The sequence below is a fragment of the Ictidomys tridecemlineatus genome, chromosome 8 (genome assembly GCF_052094955.1).
Source record: "Ictidomys tridecemlineatus isolate mIctTri1 chromosome 8, mIctTri1.hap1, whole genome shotgun sequence".
Lineage (NCBI taxonomy): Eukaryota > Metazoa > Chordata > Mammalia > Rodentia > Sciuridae > Ictidomys > Ictidomys tridecemlineatus.
The window spans coordinates 52,489,546-52,500,514 of NC_135484.1; the positions used below are offsets into that span (position 1 = coordinate 52,489,546).

The 10,969-nt window shown below is 35.7% G+C and overlaps 1 protein-coding gene across 2 annotated transcripts in view; it reads left to right on the forward strand.

Annotated features, from left to right (window-relative positions):
* The window catches only part of LOC120889115 (heat shock factor protein 2-like), a 136,243-nt gene that overhangs the window by 112,861 nt on the left and 12,413 nt on the right, over positions 1-10,969 (forward strand). The gene's annotated exons all lie outside the window — the stretch shown is intronic.

Sequence of the window (10,969 nt, forward strand, 5' to 3'; positions counted from 1 at the left end):
CCCTACGACCCAATGTCTGGCCCTGACTCACCAGGCACAGGCCATCTGGGCCCTCTGGATGTGGCAAACCAGCCCCCAGGACATGACCAGCTGCTTCTCACCGGCACACCACTCAGCCTCCCCAGAACACCACTTTACCTCCAGGCCTGGCCTACCCAAATCTATCAAGAAGGGAAATTGAGAAGTCATAAACTTCAACCTTCAACCTTGTGAGCAACATAATAAAAGGGAAGAATGCACCAATGACAGCTCATACTCCCACACTTAGTTCATACCTCAAGAAAAAGTGAAAACAAAATCAGGTGGGCAAAGTCAGTGAACATCTAAACTCACTGACTGTTTTGTCCACCGTGGTGGATTTGACTTCTTAATTTCATAACATTTCACCAAGATATGGTGGTTGATCTTGTTTGTTTGTTGCAGTTCTGTTTTGCTTTTGTTTTGGTGCTCTCTATTGGGTTTTTGTTCTCTTTAAATGTGTACTGACTAATTCAAGGTCTCCTACACATTTTCATATTTGTTTCTCCCTCTATTAATTTCCTGATTTGTTTATTGTTTGTTTATTTGTTTTTTGAAAGTGTTATTTTCCCATGCTTTGTATTTTTGAGTATTAGGATATTTGATTAGCTTATTTTGATTTTGTTTTGTAGCATCTTTGCAACTATTCTATCTCCCTCCTCTCTCTCTCTCTCTCTCTCTCTCTCTCTCTCTCTCTCTCTCTCTCTCTCTCTCTCTCTCTCCCCTCTTCATTTTCCTGTTCCTGACACCAAAATTCCACTCTCTCTCACCTCCTTTATATTATGCTATTTTTCTCCTTTCACATTAACAACATATTCTAAGTTACCACTGCATCTACCCTATTCACCCTTTGAAATTGCAAACACTTTTCTACACTCCTATTTTCCTTTCTCATACTCAACTCTATCCTTAACACTTACTACCATTAATTGAGATGTATAACATCTACTTCCACCACCAATGTCACAGCATTAATTAATATTGCAGAACACCTACTGTTTAATAGACAACACCTACTGTTTGATTTTAAACCAGACATAATGCATAATTATTCACTGTTTTTGCTTATGGAAATTGCTGGTCCTACTATATCTATAGATTGTACCAATTAACACTAGATATCAAAATAGGAACTAAGGACCTAGTCTACTGCTGTATATTGTTTGCATTCAGTTTTGCTATCATTAGGCTCCCCCTCCCTAATCTGTGAGGTACTAGTAACATAGAGACACACTGTAAATTCACAAGGTAAAAACTCTACAACATCAGATCCATCCAGATAGATAGATAGACAAACAATATGAAAAAAGCAAGGGAACAAACCATCCCAAATAACCCAGAACACCTAAAGAATAGACTCCATTGACACCACAGTGGAGAAAATGTCAGAGACGGAATTCAGAACGTTCATGGTTAAACTGATCCATGAGGTAAGAAATGAAATCAGAGTGAAAATATAAGAAGTGAAAGATTATTTCAATAAGGATAATAAATCAGTTGGAAATCCTCAAAATGAATTAATCAATACACCAAATTAAAACTTCAATGAAAAGCATCACCAACAGACTAGATCATTTGGAAGACAGTTTCAGGCAAGGACAACAACAAAATACATAATCCAGAAAATAAAGTTGACCATGGAGAAAAGGTTTTAAGAGACCATGAACAGAATCCAAGAAATATGGGATAACACGAAAAGACCAAATTTAAATTTATTGGGATAGACAAAGGCTCAAAGATACAAATCAAATGAATACAAATCAATAAAATAATATCAGAAAATTTCCCAAACCTTAACAATGAAATGAAAAACCAAATACAGGAGGACCCCAAACGTACAAAATTAAAGCAGACCCACACCAAGGCAAATTATTATGAAAATGCCTTACATGTAAAATAAGGATAGATAGTAAAGGCTGCCATTTACAGGGAAACCAACCCAAGATCTCAGCTGATAACTCAGACTCTCAAACTGAGAAAGTCTTAGAATAATATATACCAAGTTCTGAAAGTAAATGCATGCCAGCCAAGACCACACCCAGCAAAATAAAGCTCGAGAATTGATGATGAAGTAAAAACCTTCCATGATAAACAAAAGTTAAGAGAATTCACAACTATAAAGACTGCACTATAAAACATACTCTATAAAATATTTCATGAAAAGTAAAAGAGAAAGCCAGCCAAAGGATGAACTACACTAGAAAACTGGTCAATTAAAAGAGAGATGAATTCAAGTTAAAAATCAGAAATAAGCAAAAATAACTGGTAATAAAAATTATATCTCAATAATAGCACTGAATGAAAACGGACTAAATTTATCAATCAAAAGACATTAACTGAGAGATTGGATTAAACAAGAAGACCCAACAATATGGTGTCTCCAAGAGTCTCACGTCATAAGCAAAGACATCCACAGACTGAAGGTAAAAAAAGAAAAAACAATATCACTCACATGGATCACATAAAAAAGAAGCGGTTTTTAATATTCATATCAGATAAAGTGGACTTTAAGAAAATATTACAGAAGGATCAAAGAAGGCCATTTCATACTGCTTAAGGGAATTGTACATCAATAAGACATAACAATCATAAATATTTATGCCCCAAACAATGGAGCACCTATGTATATTACACAAACCCTTCTCAATATCAAGAATAAAGCCAACCATAACATAATAATACTGGGTGACTCTAACACACACATCTCATCACTGGATAGATCCTCCAAATAAAAAGCCAATAAAGAGGCCACAGAACTAATAAATACAACTGATAATTTAGACAACAGACATATATAAAATATTTCATCCATCGATGACTAAATATACTTTCTTCTCAGTAGCACATGGATCCTTCTGTAAAATAGACCATATCATAGGCCTCAAAGCAACTCTTATAAAATATAAAAAAATAGAGATAATACATTTAATTATATGAGATCATAATAGAATGAAATTAGAAGTCAATTAGAAAATTTAAAAAAAAAATAGAAGCTACCCTAACACCTGGAGACCAAATAATTTGTATTGAATGACCAATGGATAGTAGAAGAAATCAAGGATGAAAATTTTAAAAAATACTTATGGTAAATAAGAATCATAACACAAATTATCAAAATCTTCATTGTACTGAGTGAATTCTTTAAAAGAATAAAATTTCACCAAAGGAAAAAAAAAGCCCTAGAAAAAGAAGAAATTGACACAAAATGAATGGACTACTGAGTGGGAAGTGATGGAGAAACTAAGTCACTGAGGACATGCCAGTGACTATATCTTGTTCCTGCTCTTTCCCCTCCTTACCGTCTTCCATGAGATGAACAGCTTTCCATTGCATTTTCCTTCATTCATAATTTTCTGCTTCAGCAATGGACTTAACTATTTATGGACTGAACCTCCGAAAACATGAGCCCAAAATAAAGTTTTTCTCCTTGCGAGACATTTTGGTCACAGGATTGAAAAACTGCCTAAAATACTATATATATTTCCCAAATAATTCAATTCAACAAAAAATACTTGTGTAAATACTATGTGCCTGGTTATGTAGTAAACACTATGAATAACACAAAAATTAAAAAGATGGATACTTGTCCTTAACAACTTATGTAACATTTGGAAACATACAATAAAACAATATATACATGACACCGTGTACTTATTAGGTACTTCACTATACCTGACTTAAATGATGACAAATGAGATTTAAAATGTGTATTATTTTCTCCCACTTTGCACCCTGCAGTTTGTGACAGTAAAGTCTCCTCTTTTGTAAATGTCAATCCAGTATATTTTGCATTGCTAGATTTAAAGAATACATTGGAATTATTTTCTAACAATTTATAAGTCCTTCTACAAATTATCTTCAACTTATTTATATTTTGAATACTGAGCAGACAGTAAGTGCTTATTGGAGTGGGATAAAAGTTATGCTATCTATACGAACCTAAATTACAAAAGGAGGAGACTCAAGGAAGGGTATAGACCATTGACTTACTTCCCTACTGCCCCAGCATGGTTTAAATACATGTCCTATGACAGGAATGTCCCCTGATTTAAGTTCCTGCTTTATCAAGGTAGAAATACCCCTAAGTTAAGATTGATCCTGAAACTCAAACCTACATTTTACCTGGAGACCTTAGTGAATGGCATGAGAAACAGAATGTATTTTCTAGAAAGATGGAGGTGGAAATGTGTCTATCTTTATTTGCTAGGTGGCTGCAATTTTGTGCTCCTGCTGCAGTATGGCAGCAGGGAAACTAGGAGCAATAGCAGTTTCCCTTCAGACGATGCTACAGTGTGGTTTGGGTATGGTTCCTGAACATTCAGCCTCATGTCTGGTTCTTTGGATCCCCAGTGGTCCTACAAGCTCCCCATTATCTGTCCTTTTAAATACATACCTTTTCTTATTTAATTTATCCAGATTCTTTTGCTTCCTGTTAAAAGAAGCGTTGCTAAATACAGTTAGTATGAATGAAGGAAAGCAATTATGATTCACTGATATATTAAAATTGAAACTGAAAGTTTTCTGTACAGGTAAGAAATAAGGGTAATCCTGGCTATCAGAAAGTCTAGACTAGAGAGAAATCCAATTTGTAGAGAACAGACTGGGATTAATTAGAACCAACATTCAAAACTCTGTTCTTGAAATCCTGCCATCTCTGAAATCAGACAAGTCAATATGAAGAAGTCAGACTTCCAATCACTCCAGGCTCATGTAAGGAGAACCTTAATGGCTTATTTTTCTTACTTACCACTATTCCCAAGATGTTCTTATACACAGGAACTCAATAGTGAAATTATGCAAGGACAGAAACAATAACATTTCTGAGAATCTATGAAGCCAAACATATCCTATGTGTGCAGAGTTTTTATTTAAATAATGTGGTACACGTTTTGTTTTCTCAGCTGCAGTCCATTGTAATGCAGTAATTTGACTTTTAGTTTATGAGTGATTCTTAAGTACCATTGGAGTGAATCCACCAGCTCCTGCCAATGATGAAGATTGCCTTCTAACAAGAGGTTTCTCAAGTCTAGCTACACATTGATGGGGTGTGGGAAGGTGGTTACCAAACACTGAAGCTTGGGCCTCAGCACCAAAATGTCTGAATTGTTCAGAGGTATGGCCTGACCATCAGGATCTTTTCAATTTCTGAAATGAGCCAATATTCAAAACCACATGTCTAACCCTGGCTATGCCACAAGAGCAGTTAGAAACACACCATCTCGGTCCCCACCCCTGTACTACTGAATCAGAATCTGCATCTTTAAAAGGTCGCAGATGAATGGTAGAGATACTAAATTTCAAAAAACACTTTCCTAGACCACTTTCACATTGCCTGTGTTGGGATCATTTAATAAAATGCTGAAATCACTACTGGTGAATAAATATTGCTCTTTTACCTCACATCTTTTCTCCCTTCTCCCTCCATCCTCTCTCACTTCCAGTGGTGTTGGGAGCATCCCAAACAAATGTTTCTCTTCACTTCTTCAGGTTAGTAATTTATATGCCTGAGATTACACATAAAATTTCTATTTTCCTCTGAAAATTAAACATTTCACAATTAACAACTGTGCCTTAAGACACTGAATGCACAATGAAGCATAAGCTAATATTAATTGGGGGGAAGCATACGAGGAAAAAATATTGATGGATGGTATTTTGGATTAAAAGGATACATTCTCTTATAATAGAAAAAATATTTTATCAAACTCATCATTCTAACATTATTAAATTGAACAATAGTATTATCAATTGAGATGTTTACAGAATGAAGCAACAAGTCCTTTTGAAATTTAAAAGTAGTTTTATTTACAATGTTCCAGAGCAAAGAAAAGCTACATAAAAAATTGTTTTACAAGAAAGTGGGTTGGTCATGTGGCTTTTTCTATTTTGTTGTTTTTCCTTTTTTAAAAATAAGAACCTTTTAAGAAGAAGAAATTAAGAAAGCATAGAATATAGTATCTTTTATTGCCATTAACCTATCACATGTTATAATATGGGTTTACCCTGATTATATCATAGATCCATAAATACCAGATATAAGCATACTAAATTGTAAAAGTTGGTGTTTTAGTTTAGAATGTAGAATATTTAAATCTCCTAAACAGAGAAATTATAGAACCTTTGTAACAGTTTTTAAATAAAAACCCAAGAGACTTCCTTTAGGGGCACAATTTATCATCTGTCAGACAGACCAAACTCTGATTCTTTCCCTGTTTTCCCAGAACTTGTTAATGTCTGGGCTGAGATAGGTCTCTCTGTGCCACCCAGGTCACCAGCCTAAGAATGGTCACACTTCATTGTGATTATTATGCCTATATTCCTGGAAATACATTATTTTCAGGTAGAAAAAAAATAAGCACACAAACAGATCTGGTTGTCCATTGTTCTATCTCCTACTCCAAAGAGTGCTGGCATGCAGTTGGAACTCAAGAAATTTGTTGAAAGAACCATCTTTAATTAAAATTGAATGACATCCACTTGTATAGTTTATCCACTAGAGTTATAACAAAATCTCTCCCAATCAGGAGACAGAATAAGTTAGAAACTTTCTCATAAACGTATAACCTGTTTTAATTATATATCCATTTTTGCAATATCATTAAATGGAATTCAAACACCCATGAAAAAAAAATGTCCCACAACTTTTTCTGGCTTGATAACTGGGATACTCAACACAGAATAAAACTAAAATTTTTCTCATAGCGCACATCAAGTACGTGTTACACAGAACTAAAAAAATTATTCCCTGTTTAGTTTTTCAGAAGCATTTCCTTCAAGGTTCTTGACATACTTCAAACAATCCCATGCCAGTCTTTATTTTAGCCACTACTGTGGCTCCTCCTATCTGAGTCTACTCCTGTGATATTGAGGACGATGCCCTTCTTAGTTTTCTAAAGTGCTAGCTGTAAAGTCATACTGAAGGATAACTTGGAGTGATCTTCTTTTCTTCTTTATCAGGGAGCATTTTCTATTCCCTGTGCCCCTCCCATAATAAAAACATTCTGTATATTGTGTATAATTGCAAGAGTCTAACTTGGAAACATCCTGTAATTTTTTAAACTCTCTTTTTTCATCACATACAACCTAAGTAAGTAAGAAGTTAACATGTGACCGAGATGAAGACTGAACACCTTTTGAGGGGATCTAGAATAATTCAGGAAAGATTTTCATACACACAGTTGTTACCCACAAATGCAATTAAAGATATAAATCAAGGGCTTTGGCAGGTAAAAGGTTTCATGTATACTCCTACTCCTTAGCTGGAAACATCTTCTCTGGGCATTATTCTGAATAACCACTTCTGTCAGTGCTTCCAAGTAACACAACCCCTAAAACAGTGGTTTAAATAAATTATATGTTGCACTTCTTTCACATCAAGAAATGTCCAGAGATAAGTGTTTACTGGTATTGGTTCAGCAGCTCGTGTATATCAAGATTCAAGTCTGTGCATTCCTCTTGACCCTTCCCTCAAGGTGGCTTTGTGGTCAAAACATGATGCTCCACATCCGGAACTAATCCATATTCCAGTCATGAAGAAGAAAGGGAAAAGTCATATGTCAGCTGAACCTGACCCTTTGGCAAGAAATTTTCCCAGAAACCTCACTTCTACTTGCATATCACTGCCCACAATTGGGTTACATTGCCACTGTTAATCTTCAGGAGAGGTTAAGATATTGTTTTGAATTAAACATTGCTGTCTCCAACCCCAATCTGAATTCTTTGAGTATGAAAAGGAAAATTAATGTTGTGTAGGCTACATCATCCCCACATTTTTATTATCTTTTCTTAAAATTTCACTTCTGCTTATCTCTCTCTGGCTCCACTATTTTCTCCTAAAAATATCAATATACTTAAAATGTGTATATGCACACACACGTGTATGAGATAAATTCTGATCTACCATAGCACAAAATTTATAATAAAATGAAAAATAAATGCATGTGAGAGAAATCTTTTTTTATTACAGTAAAGTATAACAATGGTGTTTGACTCCTTAATTTTCATGCATTGTGGAAAGTAAATGGTCTGCAGTTTATTCTCTCCCTTTACCTATGAAAGAAAAATAATCTAGTCCAATCTTTAAAAATGCAAATAATTCTCCTCTGATACTTAGATTAATTCTATTTGAAATTATCCATAAAGCTTGATACTGGTAAAAATTTTAATTTGTGCTAAACTGATTTGGCAGTCTGATCCTCGGATTCATAGATAGAAGATTAAGGCATACTGGTCAGAAGTAACTTGCCCAAGGTCAATCAGCCAATCAGTGGCAGAACAGGATAAGGATAGCCCAAGAAGACTCAATTCTTGCTGGTAATACTGTTTGGAAATAGATCAGGGTATGGCTTGGTGGGAATGCCAAGGAATGTTATATCAGCTGAGAAGGAAAGGCCTTATGTTCTTTTTTTTTTTTCTGATACTTTGAATTAAACCCAGGACCTCCCACAAGTTAGGCAAGCTCCTTATCACTGAGCTAAATCCTTGGCCCTTTCTATTATTTTATTTATTTACATATCTATTTATTTATTCATTTCTTGTACTGAGAATTTAACCCAGGGATGCTCTACCACTGAGCCACATCCTTAACCCTTTTATTTAAAAAAATATATATATTTTTTAGTTATAGGTTGAGACAATATCTTTATTTTACTTTTATGTGGTGCTGAGGATTGAACCCAGTGCCTCATGCATGCTAGGTGAGCACTCTATCACTAAGCCATAACCCCAGCCATCCTCAACCCTTTTTATTTTTTTATTTTGAGATAGGATCTTCATAAGTTGCCTAGGCTGGCCTCAAACTTCAAATCCTCTTGCCTCAGACTCTGGAGTGCCGCAGTCCGGCTGTAGCAGAATGACTGGGAGGGTGATGAATAACTTGTGTACATTGATGCAGCAGGAATGGAAGCCGTTTATTGTAGGACAACAGAGCTATTTATACATTTTGCACAGCTTATCTAATTAGCATAAACTAGATACATCAGTCAACCAATAAGGAATCTCCACACTTAATGGCTCACTTTTGTTACTTCTCAAACCACTCCCTCTGGCATTTTGCCAGGCACCATCCAGACTTGTTTACGAACTCTAACATTTCTCTGGCAAAATACCACGTGTTATTTTGACTTGTCTACAGACCTTAACACTGGAGTAGCTGAATATCCTGGGATTACAGGTGTGTACCACCCACCCAGGTGTACGGTCGTGTCTTCTTCTTCAGGAGACCCTATCTGCATCTCACTCCAGCTTTGTGTTTCTGCTCTGTAACTGCAGTATCGAAGTGTGATGTAAAAGATTTCCTTAACATCTCTCTGACAAAATCATTTTCCATCCAATTACTTGCTCATCCTCTTAGGTTCCAAGACTAAAAACCTTAATCTTGCCATTCCTTGCAACCCAGCTCTCCAGCTTCATCCCTTTGGTCATTAAATCCTTCTCACTTTCCTTCCTTAATATCTTTTCACCCTGCTTCCAACTCCTGCTTCCTGCTACCCTAGTTCTTATCCTCATTTCTTTCTTTCTTTCTTTTCTTTTCCCCTGTTTCCTTTTTTTTCTTTTTGCAGTGGGAATTGAATACAGGTGTACTTGACCACAAAGCTACATTCCCAGTCCGTTATTATTTTTTTTTATTTTGAGATATCATCTTGCAAAATTGTGTAGGGTGGCCTCAAACTCATGATTCTTCTTCTTCAGTCTCCAGAGTTGTTGGGAGTACAGGTGTGCACCACCACATCTGGCTATCCTCCTTATTTCTTGCTTTGACTATCACAAAAGTTTTTAGTTGATTTCTAAAGTGTGTGTCTTTTTTTTTACTCATTATTTTTAGTTATATGACATCAGAGTATATGTTGACATATTTATACAAACATGGAGTATATCTTATTCTAATTAGGATCCCAGTCTTGTGGTTGTACATAATGTGATGTATTTATATAGATATACAGAAAAGTTAAGTCAGATTCATTCCACTGTCTTCCTATTCCCGTCCCCCTACCTTCCCTTCATTCCCCTTTGTCTTAAAATTTTCATTGGGGAGCCCCTGGAAATCAAGGTAATGACAAATAACAGAACCTTAAAAATGAAAGTCAGGCCAGCAGGAGGGAAGTGGTGGTCTGTCTTATCTTCTATTTAGTTGAAGCAATGCAAACAAATTGATTATTGAAGTCAGGATTCTAGCTACAGCAGAAGTGAAAACAGTCCAAACAAAGGGCTATGGAAACTCATGAAAGGGAGGAACTCATTCCACTTGGAAGCATTGTACAATGTTCACAGAGCAGGTGGCATTTCATCTGGGCTTGAAGGGTAAGTAGAATTTGCTGTACGGAAAGAGGTGTTTCAAGTGTAAAGCAACTAAAAGTGCAAGTGTCAGAAATCCTAGGGCATGAAGTGTTTGTGAGGCAGCATCTACTAAATGCTGGGCAAATGTGCATACAAAAGAGACAAAGTTCCTGCTTTCATAAACTTCATAGAGCAATGAGATGACCATTATTAAGTAAACTTACACAAAATTATGGCTTCATAATTGTGCTAATGATATAAAGGAAAGTATAGAGGCTTTAAGAGAACCTAATTTAGTCTTTTAGCATATCCCAAAATGAGGGCACCACCTAACACATGGAGGTCACTCAAATTACTGATACATAATTGGTGAATTAAAGGATTAACAATGTTCCCCTAAGTCTTGCACCCAAGGAGCTGGAACAATTCTGAAGACAGGTGGAGTTTGAAGCCAGATTCAAGTGGACCATCTGTAAATAAGGAAGATGAACCACCCACTTCATTCAATAGGTCAATTCACAGGGCATTTGAGAGGAATGGGTTGCAGACAACAACTGTGTGTTCCATCAAAATATTTCCCAATGTCTTATGATAATATGCTTCATTGTGTCATTCATTTCAACCACTTCAAAATCCATTTTATTTCATTTTTGTGCTTCTCCCCTTCATTCTCTTC